The sequence below is a fragment of the Chiloscyllium punctatum genome, chromosome 2 (genome assembly GCF_047496795.1).
Source record: "Chiloscyllium punctatum isolate Juve2018m chromosome 2, sChiPun1.3, whole genome shotgun sequence".
Classification (NCBI taxonomy): domain Eukaryota; kingdom Metazoa; phylum Chordata; class Chondrichthyes; order Orectolobiformes; family Hemiscylliidae; genus Chiloscyllium; species Chiloscyllium punctatum.
Window position 1 is genome coordinate 5,022,813 of NC_092740.1, and position 25,130 is coordinate 5,047,942.

Below are 25,130 nucleotides of genomic sequence, written 5' to 3' on the forward strand. Positions count from 1 at the left end.
TGTGTGTGTGTAGTGCAATGGTGGTCACCTGTAATGTGACATGAACCCAAGGTCCCGGTTGAGGCCCTCCCTATGGGTACTGAACTTGGCTATCAGCCTCTGCTCGGCCACTTTCCTCTGCTGCCTGTCCCGAAGTCCACCTTGGAGGATGGTCACCCGAAGGTCCGAGACTGAATGTCCTGGACCACTGAAGTGTTCCCCAACTGGGAGGGAACCCTCCTGTCTGTTGATTGTTGTGCGGTGCCCATTCATCCGTTGCCATAGCCTTTGCTCGGTTTCCCCAATGTACCATGCCTCCGGGCATCCTTGCCGGCAACGTATAAGATAGACAACGTTGGCCGAGTCACATGAGTACCTGTCATGTACAAGGTGGGAGGTGTCCCCACGAGTAATGGTGGTATCTATGTCCACACTCTGACACGTCTTGCAGAGCCTACTGTGACAGGGTTGTATGGAGTTGTCCTGAGAGCCGGGCAGTTTGCTACGAACAATGATCTGTTTGAGGTTTGGCAGTTGTTTAAAGGCAAGTAGTGGAGGTGTGGGGAAGGTCTTGGTGAGGTGCTCATCCTCATTGATAATGTGTTGCAGGTCACAAAGAACATGGCGTAATTTTTCAGCCCCTGGGAAATACTGAACAACGAAGGGTACCCTGTCGGTTGCAGCACGTGTCTGTCTCCTGAGGAGGTCATTACGGTTCCTTGCTGTGGCACGTCGGAACTGGCGGTCGATGAGTTGAGCATCGTACCCCGTTCTTGTGAGGGCATCCTTGAGTACTTCCAGGTGTCCGTCACGTTCCTCCTCATCTGAGCAGATCCGGTGTATGCGTAGGGCTTGTCCATAGGGAATGGCTGTTTTAATATGTTTTAGGTGGAAGCTGGAGAAGCGTAGCATTGTGAGGTTGTCTGTGGGTTTGTGGTAGAGTGTGGTGCTGAGGTGTCCATCCTTATGTGTGAGATAGAGTGTGTGTGTGTGAGAGAGAGAGAGAGACAGTGTGTGTGTTTGTGTGTTGAGAGAGAGTGTGTGTGTGAGAAAGCGTGTGTGTCTGTGTGTGTCTGTGACCATGTTTGTTTATGTGTGTGTCTGTGTGTGTATGTGTCTGTGAGCGTGTGTATGTATGAGACAGTGAATGTGTGTGTGTGAGTTTGAATGTGTGTGAGAAAGAGAGTGTGTGTGTGATTGTATGAGTGCGTGTGTGAATGTGTACATGTGTGTCTGTGTGTGTGTATGCATGTGTGTGGTGCTGAGATACTGTCACCTGTGGGCCTTGTATATAGCCCACAAGGAGACTGTTCAACGTGGTCCTGGATGAACATTAACCTCAATACTCACATCCACTATTTCCCAATAATCAACACCCGGTCAACTTCAGACTGAAATCAACTCAGTGAGTGAGCATCCATCATTATCATCATCAGCTGTCCTTGTGTTCAGGAATGACTCTACTCCAGGGAGGGTGCTTTCTGCCTGATGCCCTCCCCCCCACCCCCGTGACTGATCCTTGAGCACACAGGCCGGATGCCCAACGAGGCAGTGAGACCTGGAGAGCAGGATTTGCTTCCATTTCTTTCCTCCCCTGTTGCTACTCCACCTTGTCATTAAGATGCAGAGCAGAAATTCTCCAAAGATCCTCAGACAACACCTTCCAAACCCACCACCACTTCCATCTAGAAGGACAAGGGCAGCAGGTACATGGGAACACCACCCCCTGCAAGTTCCCCTCCAAGCCCCTCCCCATCCTGACCTGGAAATATATCACCATTCCTTCAGTGGCCCAGGGTCGGTGGCACGGTGGCACAGTGGTTAGCACTGCTGCCTCACAGCGCCAGAGACCCGGGTTCAATTCCCGCCTCAGGCGACTGACTGTGTGGAGTTTGCACGTTCTCCCCGTGTCTGCGTGGGTTTCCTCCGGGTGCTCCGGTTTCCTCCCACAGTCCAAAGATGTGCAGGTCAGGTGAATTGGCCATGCTAAATTGCCCGTAGTGTTAGGTAAGGGGTAGATAGATGTAGGGGTATGGGTGGGCTGCGCTTCGGCGGGGCGGTGTGGACTTGTTGGGCCGAAGGGCCTGTTTCCACACTGTAAGTAATCTAATCTAATCTAAAGGTCAGAATCCTGGAATTCCCTCCCTCAGGGCATTGTGGGTCACCCTACAGCACATGGACTGCAGTGGGTCAGGAAGGCAGCTCACCCCCACCTTCTCAAGGGGCAACTAGGGACAGGTAATAAATACTGGGCCCAGCCACTGACCCCCACATGCTGTGAACGAATTTTTAAAGAAGTCCTTGACATAACTATGGGCATCATAAGGCCAGCATTTATTGATTATCTTTAATTGCCCAGAGGGCATTTGAAAGTAAACCACATTGATTAGATTAGATTACTTACAGTGTGGAAACAGGCCCTTCAGCCCAACAAGTCCACGTCGACCCGCCGAAGCGCAACCCCCCCCGATCCATTCCCCTGCATCTAACACTACGGGCAATTTAGCAAGGCCAATTCACCTGACCTGCACATCTTTGGACTGTGGAAGGAAACTGGAGCACCTGGAGGAAACCCACGCAGACACGGGGAGAATGTGCAAACTCCACACAGTCAGTCACCTGAGGCGGGAATTGAACCCACGTCTCTTTCACTGTGAGGCAGCACTGCTAACCACTGTGCCACCGTGCCACTGTGGGTCACATGTAGGACAGATCAGGTAAAAACAGCAGATTTTCCTCCCTGAAGGACATTAGTGAAGCAGATAGGTTTTTACAACAATGGACAGTGATTTCGTGGTTACCATTAGGCCAGCTCGTTATTTCAGATGTCTTACCCTCTATTTGCAACACTCATTGTTTCTTATAGTTGCTCTCTCTCTCTCTCTCTCTCTCTCTCTCTATCCCTCTCTCTCTCTCTCTCTCTCTCTCTTTCTCTCTGTCTCACACACTCTCTTTTCTTGGTGCATCTCCCTCAGCTGAGCCATTATCCACTGCACAATCCTCAGTCTCTCTGTCAGAGTGACCTGTGTTAGCTGCTCCATTGTCAATGAAGGATGAGGAAGGTCATTGGTGCCTGGCATCTGTCTGTTAGTTTTACGTGTGTGAGATATCTGTCTGACAGGACGTGTTACTGATGTTAGCATTTGCCAGTGACCTGTTGCCAAGGAGCACTCATATTTTCCATGGTTCTTGGCATGACACCCATTGAAGCTTTTGGGAAATGTAGAGACATTGGTGCAAAGTTTGCAATTTGTTCATCAATCCTTATGCAGAAACTGTATCATTTTAGTCTCTGGTGTTTTGATTATACGTAGGAATGAGGAAAAGAATTGGTTTTACAAACCATGGGTGGCACAGTGGTTAGCACTGCTGCCTCCCAGCGCCAGAGACCCGGGTTCAATTCCCGCGACTGACTGTGTGGAGTTTGCATGTTCTCCCTGTGTCTGCGTGGGTTTCCTCCGGGTGCTCCGGTTTCCTCTCACAGTCCAAAGATGTGCAGGTTAGGTGAATTGGCCATGCTAAATTGCCCGTAGTGTTAGGTGAAGGGGTAAATGTAGGGGAATGGGTCTGGGTGGACTTGTTGGGCCGAAGGGCCTGTTTCCACACTGTATGTAATCTAATCTAAGGATTGCTGCACGTTTTAAAAGCAAGTTTCCTGAACCTCACTGTAAGTCCAGTTTAGACAGCTGTAGGTTCAAGTAGTGAGGAAGGTTCAGTTTGCAGGTGAAAATGGAGATTTGGCAACAAGTAGCTGATTGGTCTGTAGGTCAGTGATCACTAGTTGATGCCAAAGGCCTGCCAACAATGATGTGATTGGGTCCCAGGTAGCTGACAGCTCAGGGTGTAATGTTAATGGAGAACACATTGGAGTTCTGGAAGAGAAGGAGTTGTGTTTCTGCTCTGCAGTAAAACAGCATGTCATGCCTTGAGGTAGCCAGTGACTTTTAATGAATAATTCAGAGACCTTTATAACCATGAATCAGTCACCCTGTGCCTCCTGCAAATCAGTGACAGAATCCGGAGAAGGAAGGTTGAGGAACAACATTCTAATCAGTACAGGAATCATGTCAGCAAACCCAGTGATCAGAGATGACTGACCAGCCTTCCTAGTCTTTCCATCCATCCATAACACCCAGGTTTTTTTGTGTATATGTCTATCTGTATGTGTGTGTAAGGGGAGTTTATAAAGGGGGTTAGATTTTTACCTTGTATATGCCAACTATTCATAATTGCTTACATCAAGCTAGAGTTTATTGCTTGGTTACAAATAATAATTCTTGTTAAGTAGAGATAACTGGTTTGTACTTTCTGTCAAGGTGAGTCTAAGAGACTGGTAGATTGGGGAATTCTGTGCACTTTTCAAAATGATGACTCTGAGAGATTCCCGGCCTACTATCGGAGTGGGAGGATAATGGTGTGAATCCAGAGTGAGGCTGCAATTTAAGTCCCTGCCAATAGTCAGTATTACCACCTTCTCTGGATGGGGCTGTGGTTTCAAATTCCCCCCCCCCCCCCCCATCAAACCCCCTCCTCTGTTGGCCTTGGGTAAAGGTGTTATAAGATATTACTGACCTCTCAATGCTCCTTCATTTCTACGCTCACGATCGTCCGGATTTTGTTTGCAACAATTTCTGATACACTGCTAATCTCTTTTGATCTATATCTGATCCATTATTGATCCATTGTTGATCGATAGTTGATCCACTGTTGATCGAGTATTGATCCAGTGCTGATCCACCGTCGACCCTTTGCTGATACATTTCTGTTTCACTGATTATCTTTGTGGATCTACCATTGATCCAGTATTGACCCACTATTGATCCACCATTTGGATTTGAAGCTCCCTCCCAAATCCTTGCCCCTACTTGGTCATGTGATCTCCTATCTACTTATACTTCTTGTGGTCAAGTCTTTGTTCCTAAGGTTCCTGTAAACTGCCTTGGAAAATGGCAGGTGCACGGAGGTGCCATATAAATGCAAGATATCTTGATCCTCATAAAAGAAATACAGTACATGGTGGGACTGGCCAGCTACACAAACCCAGGCAGCACCATAGTCCATCTCCACCTTAATTCTTGCCTGGGATATGGGTGTCTCCACCTGGGGTAGTATTTGTAGCCCATTCCTAATTGCCCCTGAACGGAGAGCCTTGCTTGGCCAATTCAGAAGGGAGGTAAGAGCTGTGGGTCTGAGTCACATGGAGACCAGATTTTGATTTGATTTGATTTATTATTGTCACATTTAGCAAGATATGGTGAAAAGTTTTGTTTTGCGTGCTATCCAGGCAAATCATATCTTACAGAAATACATCAGGATAATAGAACACAACGCAGGGTACAGTGTTACAGAGAAGATGCAGCAAATGACCAACTGGAATAATTGACAGGTCGTGTTGAGAAGTCTGATAACAGTGGAGAAGGTGCTGTTCTGTGGCAGACTGTCTCCCTGAGGTGAACAAGTGAGTTCTTATCATGTAAAGGTCTCTGTGGCAGAAATCGGCTAGAGATGGGAGAAGGCAATTGAATCTCGTTAGCCTCTCTCGTGCCCAGGGTCATTCCAGCCACAAAGGTTGAGCTGTGCTTGGCATGGTCGGAGGGCAGCACTCACGTTAATGCCAGGCAGCTATCTGACTTGGTTATAAGACCAGTTATCTGCTACTGTCAGAGATAATCACTGTGCTTTGTTTGTTTAGTCTGGGTTAGGAGAGATTGCTGAGTCCTCTGTCTGTTTTCTTCTGCCTTCACGTGTAAAGACATGCTGCTTGGAACCTCGTCTGAATGCACAATGTTTCCACACAGTTTCTGTGACATGTGCTCTCCCACTGACAGGGACAGGCCATTCACATGGCGGTGGATACAAACCCTTTCGAACAACACACTATCAGACAGTACATTCCAGACCTGAACCTCTCAGGTGAGCTCCCCCCCCCCCCCCCCACCACGTGTTTAACCACAAAGCTGCAAATACACCTCAACAACCTTCACAACCCGGCAAACCCCACCAACAACCTTCACAACCCGGCAAACCCCACCAACTTCCTCCACAACCCGGCAAACCCCACCAACAACCTCCACAACCCGGCAAACCCCACCGACAACCTTTACAACCCGGCAAACCCCACCGACAACCTTTACAACCCGGCAAACCCCACCGACAACCTTCACAACCCGGCAAACCCCACCGACAACCTTTACAACCCGGCAAACCCCACCGACAACCTTCACAACCCGGCAAACCCCACCGACAACCTTCACAACCCGGCAAACCCCACCGACAACCTTCACAACCCGGCAAACCCCACCGACAACCTTCACAACCCGGCAAACCCCACCGACAACCTTCACAACCCGGCAAACCCCACCGACATCCTTCACAACCCGGCAAACCCCACCGACAACCTTCACAACCCGGCAAACCCCACTGACATCCTTCACCACCCGGCAAACCCCACCGACAACCTTCACAACCCGGCAAACCCCACCAACTTCCTTCACAACCCGGCAAACCCCACCAACTTCCTTCACAACCCGGTAAACCCCACCAACATCCTTCACAACCCGGCAAACCCCACCAACTTCCTTCACAACCCGGCAAACCCCACCCACATCCTCCACAACCCGGCAAACCCCACCGACAACCTCCACAACCCGGCAAACCCCACCAACTTCCTTCACAACCCGGCAAACCCCACCAACATACTTCACAACCCGGCAAACCCCACCAACAACCTTCACAACCCGGCAAACCCCACCAACATCCTTCACAACCCGGCAAACCCCACCAACTTCCTTCACAACCCGGCAAACCCCACCAACATACTTCACAACCCGGCAAACCCCACCAACAACCTTCACAACCCGGCAAACCCCACCAACATCCTTCACAACCCGGCAAACCCCACCAACAACCTTCACAACCTGGCAAACCCCACCGACAACCTTCACAACCCGGCAAACCCCACCGACTTCCTTCACAGGAAGGTTTCCCTATCAGGACGATCCAGACTGCTTTACAGCCAATTCAAACACTTCGCATTGTCATCACAGCTGTTACATAAGGAACACAGCAACCAATTTGTACACAGCAAGCTCCCACAAACAATAATGTGTTCATTTGTGGTGCTAATTGAGGGATAAATATTGGCTCAGACACTTACATTGACCTGAGAAAGTATCACGGCCTCACCTGAATGCTGTCAGTCAGTGTGGCTGCCCCTTTAAGGTGGCATTTCCAGAGTTCAGGCAGCACGCTGTGTCAGCACATCAGCAGTGAGTGGGAGAGGGCAGAATATGAGGAGTGCACTGACTCTGGGTAGTTATAGGGCAGTGAGACAAAGAGGAGCACACAGAAATCATGAAGGGATTGGAGAAGGTGTGATGGGAGATGAAAGTATGGACATTGGTGGATAGACAGCATGAAGATGCTCAGAAGAAGGAGTGATGGGTGAACGGGAGGTGGGGAATGTTAGCAGAGGGATGGTGGCCTGGGTGAAGAGTTAGCACCCGGCCAACAGAGAGATGACTGGAACGTCGGGGAGTATGCAGATAGATACCATCTCAGCGACAGCAAAAGAGTGATCCATATGAACATTAAAAACTAGGCCATTCAGCCCCTTGGACCTGCTCCACCACAGATTGTAGGTGACAACTCCCTCTTCTTACACCATCACATAGCTCTTCTGGAGTGGGTGCAGGTAGCTAGCTAAGGGTGCCTGCTCTCAGGCAGAAAGGGAGGCAGTGACAAGGGACCTCCTCAAAACTCCAACTCCTCAAAGAGAAGTAAGACTCTTGAGACCTTGATGAGAGGTTGGCCATCAGTGTTCCAATCAGATTGGGGCATCTTCAACAGGAAATCGCAGAGTTCCTGTTTGACAATAAGCAGGGAATGATGGACTGGATTCCCCTCCACACTCTGTAACAGTGAAGGAGGAGCCAGGACCAGCCTGAGCTAATATGTTAATTCCTCGACAAAGGGAATAAACAGCAAGCTATCCAGCAGTTACATGTCAAAACCTGGAGCCACAGTCAGTTATTTATACTTGTCTCTACCAGACTGTCTCCAATTGGAAGGTCAAATAATATATCACATATTCTCATTCACGTGTTCTCCTGTTCAGTGCACAACCTGCAGTGCCAGTACAAGATTCACAGAGAAACGAGCGTTTCAGTCTCTCTCACCTTAGCCATTCACTGCTCAGACTTGCTCTGACAGCTGCAACTATTCTCAACCTCTAAAGTTAGCACCTCCCAGCCCCACCCCCACTCGCCCCATCCCCACCCAGGACTGACCCCTCAATCAGCACTGACTTAATTCAATAAAGGTGGGCAGCAACCATTTAAACAAAGTAATTCTCCACTCCACAGTATTCAGAATTCTCTGCAGGCAGAGATCTCTCCACACTGTTCCCCCCATCAAATACCCACAGGACAGGGACAGCACAGGGTTAGATACAGAGTAAAGCTCCCTCTACACTGTCTCCACTTGAGCCACAATAACACAGTAAATGGTAGCGTGATTTTTTTCTGTTTCCCAATGTAGTTGTGTTGTGGTTCCTGTCTATGATGTAATGTGATGCATTTGAATTCTCTGTGCGTCAGTTGCTGACTGGATGGTGATGGAACATTTATTTTTAGTGCTGAGGTTTTTGAGAATATCTTCTTTCTTGTCCAGATAAACACAACAACCTCAAACTCAGTTTTAACATAGAACGTAGAGCAGTCCAGCACAGGACAGGCCCTTCGGCCCTCAGTGTTGTCCCACCCTTTTATCATATTCTAAGATCAAACTAACCTAGACACCCTACATTGTACTATCATGCATGTGTCTATCCAAGAATCACTTAAATGTCCCTAATGTATCTAACTCTACTCCCACCGCTGGCAGTGCATTCCACACACCCACCACTCTCTGTGTAATGAACCTACCTCTGACATCTTCCCTAAACCTTCCTCCAATCACCTTAAAATTATGACCCCTCGTGATAGCCAATTCCACCCTGGGAAAAAGTCTCTGGCTATCCACTCCATCTATGCCTCTCATCATCTTGTACATCTCTATCAAGTCACCTCTCATCCTTCCTCACTCCAATGAGAAAAGTCCTACCTCCCTCAACCTTTCTTCATAAGATACACCCTCCAGTCCAGGCATCTTCCTGGGAAATGTCCTCTGCACCCTCTCTAAAGCTTCCACATCTTTCCTATAATGAGGTGACCAGAACTGGATACAATATTCCAAGTGTGGTCTAACCAGGGCGCTGTAGAGCTGCAGCATAACCTCGTGGTTCTTAAATTCAGTCCCCCTGCTAAAGAAAGCCAACACACCATATGTCTTCTTAATCACCCTCTCAACTTGGGTGGCAACTTTGAGGGATCTATGGACATAGACCCCAAGATCCCTCTGTTCCTCCATTCTGCCAAGAATCCTGCCTTTAACTTCTTATCTGCATTCAAATTCGACCTTTCAAAATGAATCATTTCACACTCTTCCAGGTTGAACTCCATCTGCCACATACCAGCCCAGTTTTGTATCCTGTTACAAACTACAACAGCTGTCCACACTATCCACAACGCCACCAACCTTCCTGTCATCGGCAAACTTACTAACCCACCCTTCCACTTCCTCGTCCCAGTCATTTGTAAAATTCACAAAGAGCAGAGATACTAGAACCGATCCCTGCAGAACACCACTGGTCACCGAGCTTCAGGCTGAATAGTTTCCATCTACCACCGCCCTCTGTCTTCTGTGGGCCAGCCAATTCTGTATCCAGACAGACAGGTTTCCCTGTATCCCATGCCTCCTTACTTTCTGAATGAGCCTGCTATGGGGAACCTTATCAAACACCTTGCTAAAATCCATGTACACCACATCCACTGCTCTACCTTCATCTGTGTGTTTTGTCACATCCTCAAAGAATTCAATAAGGTTTGTGAGGCATGGCCTGCCCCTCACAAAGCCATGCTGACTATCTCTAATCAAACTACAGTTTTCCAAATAATCATAAATTCTGTCTCTCAGAACCCGCTCCAATAATTTGCCCACCACTGATATAAGACTGACCGGTCTGTAATTCTCAGGAATATCCCTATTCCCTTTCCTGAACAATGGAATGCCATTTGCCTCCAATCATCTGGTACTACTCCAGTGGACAGTGAGGATGCAAAGATCATCGCTAAAGGTGCAGCAATCTCTTCCCTTGCTTCCTGTAGTAACCTTGGGCATATCCGTCTGGCCCAAGAGATTTATCTGTCCTGATGTTTTTCAAATCTTTCAGCACATCCTCCTTCTTAGCATCAGCCTGTTTGAGTAGATCAGCCTGTTTCACACTGACTGCACGCTGTGCCTTTTCTCAACAGGGCAGTTGTTGCTGTACCTCAACAACTCAACAGGGCACGAAATCTTCCAAAAACTAACACGTGCTGTATTCTCAGAGCCATCACATCAAGGTGCAGTGAGGAGCATATCAAACAACAACCACACCCCGGATCCCAGCCCCCTCTCCCCGTCCTCCTGTCCCCCTTGGGAGGGTTTGATTGGGACAGTGTAGAGAGAGCTTTACTCTGTATCTAACTCCGTGCTGTCCCTGTCCTGGGAGTGTTTGATGGGGCAGTGCAGAGGGAGCTTTACTCTATATCTAATCCTGTGCTGTTCCTGTTCTGGGAGTGTTTGATGAGGCAGTGTAGAGGCAGTTTTACTCTGTATCTAACCCTGTGCTGTCCCTGTCCTGGGAGTGTTTGATGGGGCAGTGTAGAGAGAGCTTTACTCTGTATCTGACACTGTGCTGTCCCTGTCCTGGGAGTGTTTGATGGGGGACAGTGTAGAGAGAGCTTTACTCTGTATCTAACCCTGTGCTGTCCCTGTCCTGGGAGTGTTTGATGGGGGACAGTGTAGAGAGAGCTTTACTCTGTATCTAACCCTGTGCTGTCCCTGTCCTGGGAGTGTTTGATAGGGGGACAGTGTAGAGGGAGCTTTACTCTGTATCTAACCCTGTGCTGTCCCTGTCCTGGGAGTGTTTGATGGGGACAGTGTAGAGGGAGCTTTACTCTGTATCTAACCCTGTGCTGTCCCTGTCCTGGGAGTGTTTGATGGGGGACAGTGTAGAGGGAGTTTTACTCTGTATCTAATCCTGTGCTGTCCTTGTCCTGGGAGTGTTTGGTAGGGGGACAGTGTATAGGAACGTTGACTCTCTCTCTAACCACATGCTGTACCTTTCCCTGAATGATTAAAGAAGCTTTACTGTGACTATCTAATCTGGATCCAATGTCCCTGAGTGAAAATGGTTAAAAATAGTTTGGAGGGTTGGCCACAGCAGGTGACCTGCTGAGTTTTCCATGATGCCTGCACTCTCCGTGTTGATGAGATATGCAGAACGCTGTCTCCGTGCAAAATAGCCTTTGCACAGCCCCTGAAGGACAAACTGCAGGAGCTGAAGTGAAACAGTTCCTGAATATTTGCAGTGCATTCAGTCAATGTTTAATGACATCCTTGTGAATAATCACCCCACAATCCAATTTGCCACCTGCAACTTACTTGAGACGGTCAGTGCCAATCAAAGCAGAAATCATTGATCAAACTGTGGTTAAGCTATCAGCCGCCCTCAATCATTCTTCACAAAGAATGGTCCTAACGTTTGGCAGAGGGGGAGGTGAGACCAGGCTATTAATGGACATGGCAATTGGATCAGACCAGGGTAATGAAGAATAGGGGCAATGGGGTTAGACTGGGGTATGAGGCAATGGATTAGTCCGGGGTATTAATACATGGGGCAGTGGGATTACTGGGGTATTAATGGACTGGGGCAATGGGGTTAGCCTGGGGCCATAAGCCTGGGGAAAGTTGGGTCATGCTGAGGTGGATTGGTGATAGCTGAAAGTCTTATGGAGAAGTTTATTCCCTGAAGGGACCAGTCACTGAGAGCCACATTCAGTGGGATGTTACTCACGTTCCCCTAAACATTAACAGCACAGAGGTGGAACGGGTGGAGAGTGTCAAGCTCCTGGAAGTGGTCATCCACAACAAGCTTTCTTGGACTCTCCATGTGGACACACTGGTTACAAAGTCCCAACAACATCTCTTCTTCCTCAGGCAGCTGAGGAAATTTGGCATGACGGTGAATAACCTTGCCAACTTTTATAGATGTGCCATCGAGAGCATTCTGTCTGGATGTATCACTACCTGGTATGGCAACTGTACCATTCAAGATCAGAGATGGTTACAGAGAGTCGGCCCAGACAATCACAAAGGCCAACCTCCCATCTATAGAATCCATCTACCAGGCCCACTGTCAAGGAAAGGCCGCCAGCATTCTCAAAGATCCATCCCACCCTGGCAATGTTTTACTACAACCTCTACCATCGGGGAGAAGGTACAGAAGCCTGGACACATGCACCAGTTGGTTTCAAAACTGTTTCTACCCGACTGTCGCTAGAATACTGAATGGACTCACAAACTTTTAACATTCGCCTGTACCTATTTTTTATATTTCAAAAATATACTTTATTCATAAAATATTTTGCTGATATGTACAATTGGTCATGCCATACAAACGTAAACATTCCATATCTTTGCATATAGAGACAGAGTAATCATTCATATATACAGGTCTGTACGATTACTATCCACATATTTAGCGGGGGGGGTTGGGGGGGGATTCAGCGGAGCCCCCTTACTGCGTCGGCCCCCTGTGCTTAGGCAGGCAGACATTACATAGTGATCTTTCCCCACCGCGCCTTGGCAGCCGCTGCCCCAAGCTTCAGCGCGTCCCTCAACACGTAGTCCTGGACCTTGGAATGTGCCAGTCTGCAACACTGAGTCAGGGTCAACTCCTTCAGTTAGAAGATGAACAGGTTTAGGACCGCCCAGAGAGCGTCCTTCACCGAGTTGATGTTTGTCTCGGGTGTGCGTCCTGGGGAACAGACCGTAGAGCACAGAGTCCCGTGTCATGGCGCTGCTCTGGACGATCATCGACAAACACCACTGCATTCCTCTCCAGACTTCTTCTGCATAGGCACATTCCAGAAGGAGGTGTGTGACAGTATCGTCCCCACCGCATCCGCTTCAAGGGCAGCATGTGGTGCGGCTGAGAGTCTGGCGTGCATAAAGGATCTCACAGGCAGAGCCCTTCTCACCACCAGTCAAGCCATGTCTTGGTGCTTGTTGGAAAGTTCTGGTGATGAGGCATTCTGCCAAATGACTTTGACAGTCTGCTCAGGGAACTGCTCGATAGGATCCGCCCTCTCCTTTTCCCGAAGGGTCTCAAGGACACTATGTGCTGACCACTTCCTGATGGACTTGTGGTCAAAGGTGTTTTTCTTCGTAAACTTCTCCACGAAGGACAGGTGATACGGAACGGTCCAACTGCTCGGAGCATTCTGCGGCAGCGAGGCCAGGCCCATCCTTCGCAACACCGGGGACAGGTAGAATCTCAGTACGGAGTGATACTTGGTGTTTGCGTATCGGGGATCCACGCACAGCTTCATGCAGCCACACACAAAGGTGGCCATCAGGTTGAGGGTGGCATTGGGTGTATTCTTTCCCCCGTTGCCCAGACCATTATACATCAAGTCTCTCCGGACCCGGTCCATCTTTGATCTCCATATAAATTGGAAAATGGCCTGTGTTTTTGTTTTTGCCGCTGTTTACCTATTATTTACTATCTATGCTACTTAACAATGTGATCTGCCTGTATTGCTCACAAGACAAAGCTTTTCACTGTGCCTCGGTACACGTGACAATAAATTCAATTCCATTCAACTCAACATTCTGCCACATCACCCAATCGGAAATGGCTTAAGATGTTGCTATGGGATATTGTTGTCGGGATTGGTGCCTGTTGCTATGGGACGTTGCTGTCATGGTGATGAACACGAGGTGTTATTGCCAATTCCTTCTGTTATTGGCTACACTTAACAACACATTCGGAAGCATCATGTTTGTCAGGCCGGATTTGACTGGTCTTTGAGCTCTGGCCCCTCCCCATACACCGAGTATTCTTGGCCATGTGTCCAGCTTCACCTAGGGACAGAAGTAAGTCATTCAGACCATCAAGCCTGCTCGACTCTTCAACCCGATCGTGGCTGATCAAACACTTCAATGCCCTATAGACCTCCTAATAGTCAGAGGGACATTGAGAAATAAATTTGTAAGGAGATCTCAGTTATCTGTAAGAATAATAGGGTGGTTATGATGGGGGACTTTAACTTTCCAAACATAGACTGGGACTGCCAGAGTGTTAAGGGTTTAGATGGAGAGGAATTTGTTGTGTACAAGAAAATTTTCTGATTCAGTATGTGGATGTATCCACTAGAGAAGGTGCAAAACCTGACCTCCTCTTGGGAAATAAGGCAGGGTCAGTGGGGGAGCACTTTGGGGCCAGTGACCATAATTCTATTAGATTTAAAATAGTGATGGAAAAGGATAGACCAGATCTAAAAGTTGAAGTTCTAAATTGGAGGAAGGCTAATGTTGAGATATTTGTATCATTGATAGTCACAGGGGAGGTGCTGGAAGACTGGAGGTTGGCTAACGTGGTGCCACTGTTTAAGAAGGGTGGTAAGGACAAGCCAGGGAACTATAGACCAGTGAGCCTGACCTCGGTGGTGGGCAAGTTGTTGGAGGGAATCCTGAGGGACAGGATGTACATGTATTTGGAAATGCAAGGACTGATTAGGGATAGTCAACATGGCTTTGTGCGTGGGAAATCATGTCTCACAAACTTGATTGAGTTTTTTGAAGAAGTTCAAAGAAGATTGATGAGGGCAGAGCAGTAGATGTGATCTATAGGAGCTTCAGTAAGGCGTTTGACAAGGTTCCCCATGGGAGACTGGTTAGCAAGGTTAGATCTCATGGAATACAGGGAGAACTAGCCATTTCGATACAGAACTGGCTCAAAGGTAGAAGACAGAGGGTGGTGGTGGAGGGTTGTTTTTCAGACTGGAGGCCTGTGACCAGCGGAGTGCCACAAGGATCGGTGCTGCGGCCTCCACTTTTTGTCATTTACATAAATGATTTGGATACGAGCATAAGAGGTACAGTTAGTAATTGTGCAGATGACACCAAAATTGGAGGTGTAGTGGACAGCAAAGAGGGTTACTTCAGATTACAACAGGATCTGGACCAGATGGGCCAATGGGATGAGAAGTGGCAGATGGAGTTTAATTCAGATAAATGCGAGGTGCTGCATTTTGGGAAAGCAAATCTGAGCAGGACTTATACACTTAATGGTAAGGTCCTCGGGGATGTTGTTGAACAAAGAGACCTTGGAGTGCAGGTTCATTGCTCTTTGAAAGTGGAGTCACAGGTAGATAGGATAGTGAAGGAGGTGTTTGGTATGCTTTCCTTTATTGGTCAGAGTATTGAGTACAGGAGTTGGGAGGTCATGTTGCGGCTGTACAGGACATTGGTTATGCCACTGTTGGTATATTGCATGCAATTCTGGTCTCCTTCTTATCGGAAAGACGTTGTGAAACTTGAAAGGGTTCAGAAAAGATTTACAAGGATGTTGCCAGGGTTGGAGGATTTGAGCTTTAGGGAGAGGCTGAATAGGCTGGGGCTGTTTTCCCTGGACCGTCAGAGACTGAGGGGTGACCTTATAGAGGTTTATAAAATCATGAGGGGCATGGACAGGATAAACAGACAAAGTCTTTTCCCTGGTGTCGTGGAGTCCAGAACTAGAGGGCTTAGGTTTAGGGTGAGAGGGGAAAAATTTAAAAGAGACCTAAAGGGCAACTTTTTCATACAGAGGGTGGTATGTGGATGGAATGAGCTGCCAGAGGATGTGGTGGAGGCTGGTACAATTGCAACATTGAAGAGGCATTTGGATGGGTATATGAATAGGAAGGGTTTGGAGGGATATGGGCCGGGTGCTGGCAGGTGGGACTAGATTGGGTTGGGATATCTGGTCGGCGGTGGATGAGTTGGACCGAAGGGTCTGTTTCCATACTGTACATCTCTATGACTCTATGACTCTGCAATGTAGCACCTTCAGATCCTGGGCATTTTATCAGTACGACTTTCTAACTGATGCTAATTTCCTTCAACTCTTCCTTCTCCCTCACCACATGGATCTTGAATTCTGGGCAATTTTTGTGTCTCCTCAGTGAGTGTGCCTCTGTCAGTGTTGCGGCCAGTGCTTGATGATGCTGGTAAACGCAGGTGATTAGCCTCTGTGAGGATTGTAGTGTTTGTGTGTTCGTTCCCATCGTCTGATGTCGAGAATAGGCCACAGCTGGAACTGAAGACTGCTGACCTTCCTATCTCAATGACCCACATTCATAGCAGTACTGCAGGGTACACAGAACACCAGGCTCATAATCTAGTGTCAGATTCCTAACCATTAACTTGATGTTATTCCCTGAATAGTTAATGTGTCAACCAAAATTGGCAGCTGCTGCTGTCTCTGAATGTGTGTTAGGTTCTGCATCAAGTTACACATTATCAATCACTCTTTCAAATGGTGTGTGTTTCATGACTGTCAGCAACTACACAGAAAGGTACTTCCTGACTATGGCCCACCAGTCTGTATACTAAGAATATAATTAGATTCCTCTAAATATTTCACGTTTCATAATTTTTAAAAATTGCAGTTGTAATTTGTGCAAGTTCTCAATATACATAGTCACGACAATGTTATCACTTATCAGTAAGATAGTGTGGTAACTTTTTGTATTGCATACTCTTTAAAAGGTGTTCTCCTGATTGTGTGGTGCCACTGGCTGTTCCTGTGGTATCTGCTGTTGTTCCTTCTCCAGGGAGTCTCATTCTTATGGCACCTGTGCTGTTGTGGTAAGGGTTGTTGTTGAACCATTTGTATTACTGGAGGACAGTGGATCTGTGGGACCCACAAGAGGTCATTCCAAACTCCACAGGGTGACTGCACCAGGTTTATTCCAACTTTATTCTGCAGCTGTCAGAGACAGTGTATTCAGTCAGTCCCCTTTCCCGTGTGGGGGTAATTGCTCCACACAGCCCCATGGACAGCTTTTATTGAGAGCAGTGAATGTATACACTCGGACCTCCCTGGCAAAGAGCTGGCAGTTTGATCAAAGTGAAATTTGACTTTCTCTCCTTTTCACTTTGATATTGTCCCTGTAACTGTTACAATGTCTAGCCTCAGTATTTCTCAGTGTTGGAGAGTAGTTTGGGTGCAATGTGACAGTTCTTGGTGTATTTCCCAGGTCTGCCGTACATATGGGTCTCCACACAAAGAATGCATTGTACAAGACTGCACTACATTTGCTTCTTCGTGATTGCTTTGGTGATTTTCACTGCTGCTTTGGTCATTCTGTTGATGGGAGATAGTGTGAAGATAGTATTACTGTGAAGCAGCTTCACTCATACACACTGAGGGCCATTGTCACTCACTGGAAGGCTGTGTAATGACTTGAAGTCTGTGCAATGACTGGAATGTGCTGTGTAATGACTGGGATGTGCTGTGTAATAACTGGAATGTGCTGTGTAATGACTGGAAGACTGTGTATTGACCGGAATGTGCCGTGTAATGACTGGAATGTGCCGTGTAATGACTGGAATGTGCTGTGTAATGACTGGAATGTGCCGTGTAATGACTGGAATGTGCTGTGTAATGACTGGAAGGCTGTGTAATGACTGGAATGTGCTGTGTAATGACTGGGATGTGCTGTGTAATGACTGGAAGGCTGTGTAATGACTGGAATGTGCTGTGTAATGACTGGGATGTGCTGTGTAATGACTGGAAGGCTGTGTAATGACTGGAATGTGCTGTGTAATGACTGGGATGTGCTGTGTAATGACTGGAAGGCTGTGTAATGACTGGAATGTGCTGTGTAATGACTGGGATGTGCTGTGTAATGACTGGAAGGCTGTGTAATGACTGGAATGTGCTGTGTAATGACTGGGATGTGCTGTGTAATGACTGGAAGGCTGTGTAATGACTGGAATGTGCTGTGTAATGACTGGGATGTGCTGTGTAATGACTGGGATGTGCTGTGTAATGACTGGAATGTGCTGTGTAATGACTGGGATGTGCTGTGTAATGACTGGAAGGCTGTGTAATGACTGGAATGTGCTGTGTAATGACTGGGATGTGCTGTGTAATGACTGGATGTGCTGTGAAACATTCTGCACTTTTACCTGCCCCTCAATACCATGATCCACACTCGGAATCATCCGGAGATCTTGCTTCCTGCAAGACCATCGGCGCTCTGTCTGTGATGATGTGGAGGAGCAGGTGGACAAAGTTAAAAATCGCACAACACCAGGTCACAGTCCAATAGGTTTGTTTGGAAGCACTAGCTTTCGGAGCGCTGCTCCTTCATCATGTAACTCGTGGGGCAGGATCATCGGACACAGAATTTATAATAAAAGATGACAGTGTCACACAACTGAAACGATATATTGAACAGACCTAGGTTGCTGTAACGTCTTTCCTCTTTTAGAATGGGGGGCTGCAGGTTTCAGTTCATTAATATGTAAATCCAAGAACTTTTCTCAACTCACATTCTCGAGATGACTTAAGGAAAGCCAAGTTCAGTCGCTAGGAAGATGGCCTCAACGGGACCCCACACTCTCTCTCACACACACCCACACACACACACACACACAGACACACAGACACACACACACACAGACACACACACAGACACACACACACACAGACACACACACACACACACACACACACACACACACACACACACACACACACACAGACACACACACACACACAGACACACACACACACACACACACACACACACACAGACACACCCACACACACACACAGACACACACACACACAGACACACACACACACACACACACACACACACACAGACACACACACAGACACACCCACACACACACACCCACACCCACACACACACACAGACACACACACAGACACACCCACACACACACACAGACACACACACACACAGACACACACACACACACACACACACACACACACACACACACACACACACACACACAGACACACACACACACACACACACATAGAGACACCCACACACACACACAGACACACCCACACACACACACACAGACACACACACACACTCACACACACACACACACATAGAGACACACACACAGACACACACACACACACACACAGACACACACACACACTCACACACACACACAGACACACCCACGCACACACACAGACACACCCACACACACACACAGACACACACACACACAGACACACACACACCCACACACACACACACACACACATAGAGACACACACACAGACACACACAGACACACAGACACACACACAGACACACACACACACACACACATAGAGACACACACACAGACACACACAGACACACAGAGACACACACAGGCACACAGACACACACACACACACAGAGACACACACACACACAGACACACACACACACAGACAGACAGACACACACACACCCACACGCACACACACAGACACACACACACACACACACACACAGACACAGGCACACAGACACACACACACACAGACACACACACACAGACACACACACACACACACACACCCACACACACACACACACACACACACAGACACACACACACAGAGGCACAGACACACACACAGACACACACACACACACACAGACACACAGACACATACACACACAGTCACGCAGACCCTCTCATACACATGCTCTCTCATACACATTCACACATACACCCCCCCACACTCACACCCTCTCACAGACTTCTACTCCATTACACTCATGCACACATTATACCAAGCACTCACACTCTCTCTCTCTCTCTCTCTCTCTCCCTCACATGCACACAGACACACACAGATAAGTCTATAGGGTGAATTTGCATTTGCAGAATTGTATTTGCAAATATATTCTATTTTTTGCTCGAAAAGCATCAGTCTGTAGGCCATGTGACATTTTATAAAATCCTACTTTGGAAATAGAACCAGTCTGACTCAAGGTTGGAATACAGACAGACTCTAACCTCACACCTTTAATGCATTGTCTGAGCTGTGATGTCACCTTTTTTTTAATATAAAACCTTAAATTATCTTGAGAATGTGACTTTATAGAAGTTCTGGGATTTACATATTAATGAACCAAAACCTCCAACCAATTCTAAAGATGGAAGACTTAACAGAAATCTAGGATTGTTTAATGTAGTATTTTAATTGCATCACATTTAGATTTTTTACTATAAATTCTGTGTCTTCTGATCCTGCCCCATGAAGGAGCAGCACTCCAAAAGCTAGTGCTTCCAAATAAACCTGTTGGACTATAACCTGGTGTTGTGTGTGTTAACATTGCATCCACCTCAGGCTCTGCACTGACTGACATCTTGGCTCATGTTTGTCCAGGACAGTAGGTTTCTCACCTTTCTCTGACTTGACTCAGTTTGAGAATGAGAGGTCATAGCTTTAGGATGAGGGTGGCAGATTTCAAAACAGGCTCAGTGGTTAGCACTGCTGTCTCACAGAGCTAGGGACCCGGGTTCAGTTCCCACCTCAGGCAACTGTCTGTATGAAGTTTGCACATTCTCCCTGTGTCTGTGTGGGTTTCCTCCGGGTGCTCCGGCTTCCTCCCACAGTCCAAAGATGTGCAGGTCAGGTGAATTGGCCATGCCAGATTGCCCGTTGTGTTAGGTGCATTAGTCAGAGGGAAATGTAGGGGAATGGGTCTGGGGGGCTACTCTTCGGAGGGTCGGTGTGGACTTGTTGGGCCTGTTTCCAAACTGTAGGGAATCTAATCTAATCTAGAATGGCTTCTCTCAAAGGGTTATGAATTTGTGGAGTTCACTCCCCCACAGTGTGGTGCACGCAGGAATACTGGGTAGATTTAAGGAGGAGATAAATAAGCTCCTACAGCAACAGGTATGTTCTTGATACTTTCAGACGACCCATTCATTGCCGTGTCCCGCACAGTTACCTTGCATTGTGGCATTTCTTTATTTGACATGATAAAACTCCCACACTGCTTCAGCTATCACCGGCCGTTCGGATTCTGGTGACAGCTGTTTCTTGTTCTGTCTCCCAGTCCCACTCCCCCTGTCCTGGACACCGTGTACATGTAAACACTCACATTCGTGAGAAACAAAACGTTGGTCAATCTTTCACAAATGCTCGCCGTGTTTTCACACCTATTGTCCCAGTCCCTCCGGCCTGTTTCTGGGCTGTCGGGGATCTGGGTGAGGTCCACTCACTCTCATTCCTTGGGAATAGAGTTCAGTCAGATACATGGCCTGGCAGGGAAACCTCACAACCTCGACAAAGTACTGACGTGGAGGAGTCAGGGTTGGACTGGGCTGGACAAAGTTCAAAATCACACAACACCAGGTTATAGTCCAACAGGTTTAATTGGAAGCACTAGCTTTCGGAGCGCTGCTCCTTCATCAGGTGGTTGTGGAACAGGACCATACAACACAGAATTTGTAGCAAAAGGGTTACAGTGTCATGGAGCTGTAATGATATATTAAACAAATTTAGATTAAGTCTTTCATCTTTTAGAGTGGGATATGCTATTTTTGGTTCTTTAATATGAGAAATCCCAGAATTCCTTGTAAGTTATATTCTCAAGATAGTTTCAACTTTTCTAACAATCAGTGCCATCTCAGCTCAGACAATGCACTAAAGGGATGAGGTTAAAGTCTGTCTGTGTCCCAATGTTGAGTCAGACTGATTCTATTTCTAAAGTGGGACTTACAGAATCTTACATGGATTCATGCAGTTTTTGAGCAAAATAAAATGTAATTCTGCAAATAAAAATTCACCCCACAAAATTATAGGTGTGTACATGCAGGAGAGACAGAGTGAGTGTGTGAATGTGAGTGTATGTGAAAGTGTGTGTGTGTATGTGAAAATGTGTGTGTGTGTGTGTATGTGTGTGTGTGTGTGTGTGTGTGTGTGTCTGTGTGTGTCTGTGTGTGTGTGTGACATGAACCCAAGGTCCCGTTTGAGGCCACCCCCATGGATACCAACTTGGCTATCAGCCAGTGCTCGGCCACTCTGCGTTGTTACCTGTCCCAAAGTCCGCCTTGGAGGATGGTCATCCAAAGGTCCGATGCCGAATGTTCCAGACTGCTGAAGTGTTCCCCAACTGGGAGGGAACCCTCCTGTCTGTTGAATGTTGTGCTGTGTCCATTCATCCGTTGCTGTAGCCTCTGCTTGGTCTCGCCAATGTACCATGTCTCAGGGCATCCTTGCCTGTAGCGTATGAGATAGACAATGTTGGCCAAGTCACATGGGTACCTGCCGTGTACATGGTGGGTGGTGTCCCTACGTGTAATGGTGGTCTCTTTGTCGACACTCTGACACGTCTTGCAGTGGTTGCCATGACAGGGTTGTACAGTGTTGTGGTCGATGTTGCCCTGAAAGCCGGGCAGTTTGCTGCGAACAATGATCTGTTTGAGGTTTGGTGGTTGTTTAAAGGTGAGATGTGGAGGTGTGGGGAAGGTCTTGGTGAGGTGCTCATCTTCATCGATAATGTGTTGCAGGCCGCGAAGAACATGGTGTAGTTTCTCTGTTCCTGGGAAGTACTGGACAAGAAAGGGTACCCTGTCATTTGTAGCTCGTGTCTGTTTCCTGAGGAGGTCATTACGTTTCCTTGCTGTGGCACGTCAGAACTGGCAGTCAATGAGTTGAGCATCGCTCCCTGTTCTTATGAGGGCATCCCTGAGCACCTTCAGGTTTCTGTCAAGCTCCTCCTCATCCGAACAGGTCCTGTATATGCATAGGGCTTGTCCATAGGGGATGGCTGTTTTAATATGTTTTGGGTGGGAGCTGGAGAAGTGTAGCATTGAGAGGTTGTCTGTGGGTTTGTGGTAGAGTGTGGTGCTGAGGTGTCCGTCCTGGATGGAGACGCAAGAAAAAGCACAGCAGGTCAGGCAGCATCCGAGGAGCAGGAAAATCAACGTTTCAGACCGGAATCCTTCATCAGGAATGAGGCCTCCTGGGTGAGAGATGAATGGGGGTGGGGGTGGGGCTGGGGAGAAGGTAGTTGAGAGTGCAATAGGTGGATGGAGGTGGGGATGAAGGTAACAGGTCGGAGAGGAGGTGGAGCAGGTAGATGGGAAGGGAGATGGGCAGGAAGGACAAGTCATGGGGACAGTGCTGAGCTGGAAGTTTGGAGCTGGGGTAAGGTGGGGGGAGGGGAAATGAAGAAACTATTGAAGTCCACATTGATGCCCTGGGGTTGAAGTGTTCCGAGACGGAAGATGAGGCGTTCTTCCTCCAGGCGTCTGGTGGTGAGGGAGCGGCGGTGAAGGAGGCCCAGGACCTCCATGTCCTCGGCAGAGTGGGAGGGGGAGTTGAAATGTTGGGCCACAGGGCGGTGTGGTTGATTGGTGCGGGTGTCCCGGAGATGTTCCCTAAAGCGCTCTGCTATAAGACCATAAGACCATAAGACCATAAGACATAGGAGTGGAAGTAAGGCCATTCGGCCCATCGAGACCACTCCGCCATTCGATCATGGCTGCTGGGCATTTCAACTCCACTTACCCGCATTCTCCCCGTACCCCTTAATTCCCCGAGACAACAAGAATCTCTCAATCTCTGCCTTGAAGACATTTATCGTCCCGGCCTCCACTGCACTCTGCGGCAATGAATTCCACAGGCCCACCACTCTCTGGCTGAAGAAATGTCTCCGCATTTCTGTTCTGAATTGACCCCCTCTAATTCTAAGGCTGTGTCCACGGGTCCTAGTCTCCTCACCTAACGGAAACAATTTCCTAGCATCCACCCTTTCCAAGCCATGTATTATCTTGTACGTCTCTATTAAGTCTCCCCTTAATCTTCTAAACTCCAATGAATACAATCCCAAGATCCTCAGCCGTTCCTCATATGTTAGACCTACCATTCCAGGGATCATCCGTGTGAATCTCCGCTGGACATGTTCCAATGCCAGTATGTCCTTCCTGAGGTGTGGGGACCAAAACTGGACACAGTACTCCAAATGGGGCCTAACCAGAGCTTTATAAACTCTCAGTAGCACAATGGTGTTTTTATATTCCAACCCTCTTGAGATAAGTGACAACATCGCATTCGCTTTCTTAATCACAGACTCAACCTGCATGTTGACCTTTAGAGAATCCTCGACTAGCACTCTCAGATCCCTTTGTACTTTGGCTTTACGAATTTTCTCACCGTTTAGAAAGTAGTCTGTCCTTTATTCTTTTTGCCAAAGTGCAAGACCTCGCATTTGTTCACGTTGAATTCCATCAGCCATTTCCTGGACCACTCTCCCAAACTGTCTAGATCCTTCTGCAGCCTCCCCACTTCCTGAGTACTACCTGCCTGTCCACCTATCTTTGTATCATCGGCAAACTTCGCTAGAATGCCCCCAGTCCCTTCATCCAGATCATTAATATATAATGTGAACAGCTGTGGCCCCAACACTGAACCCTGCGGGACACCGCTCGTCACCAGCTGCCATTCTGAAAAAGAACCTTTTATCCCAACTCTCTGCCTTCTGTCAGACAGCCAATCCCCAATCCATCCCAGTAGCTCACCTCGAACACCATGGGCCCTCACCTAGGAGGCGTCCAGTCTCCCCAAGGTAGAGGAGACCGCATTGGGAGCAATGGATACAATAAATGATATTGGTGGATGTACAGGTAAAACTTTGATGGATGTGGAAGGCTCCTTTAGGGCCTTGGATGGAGGTGAGGGAGGAGATGTGGGCGCAGGTTTTACAGTTCCTGCGGTGGCAGGGGAAGGTGTCAGGATGGGAGGGTGGGTCGTAGGGGGACGTGGACCTGACCAGGTGATCACGGAGGGAACGGTCTTTGTGGAAGGTGGAAAGGGGTGGGGAGGGAAATATATCCCTGGTGGTGTATAGTGTTGGTTGGAGGTCCTGCGTAGAGAAGAAGTCTTGTTTGAACCTGTGCATGAAGATGTTAGCATTTTGGGTTACACATTTGGTCCTCATGGCTGTTCCGTGTCTGAATGAAGAACTGGCTTTCAAAGGTGAAAGGTTAGTGGTTGAGGATAAAGCGGATGAGGTGTAGGATGGTGTTTGGAGATTGGCAGTTATTGGTGTTGAGTACTGAGGCTGTTGCCGCGATGCCATCATTGTGGGGGATGCTGGTGTAGAGTGCGGAAACGTCCATTGTGACGAGGAATGTTCCAGGTTCGACTGGTCCGTGGGTGCTGAGTT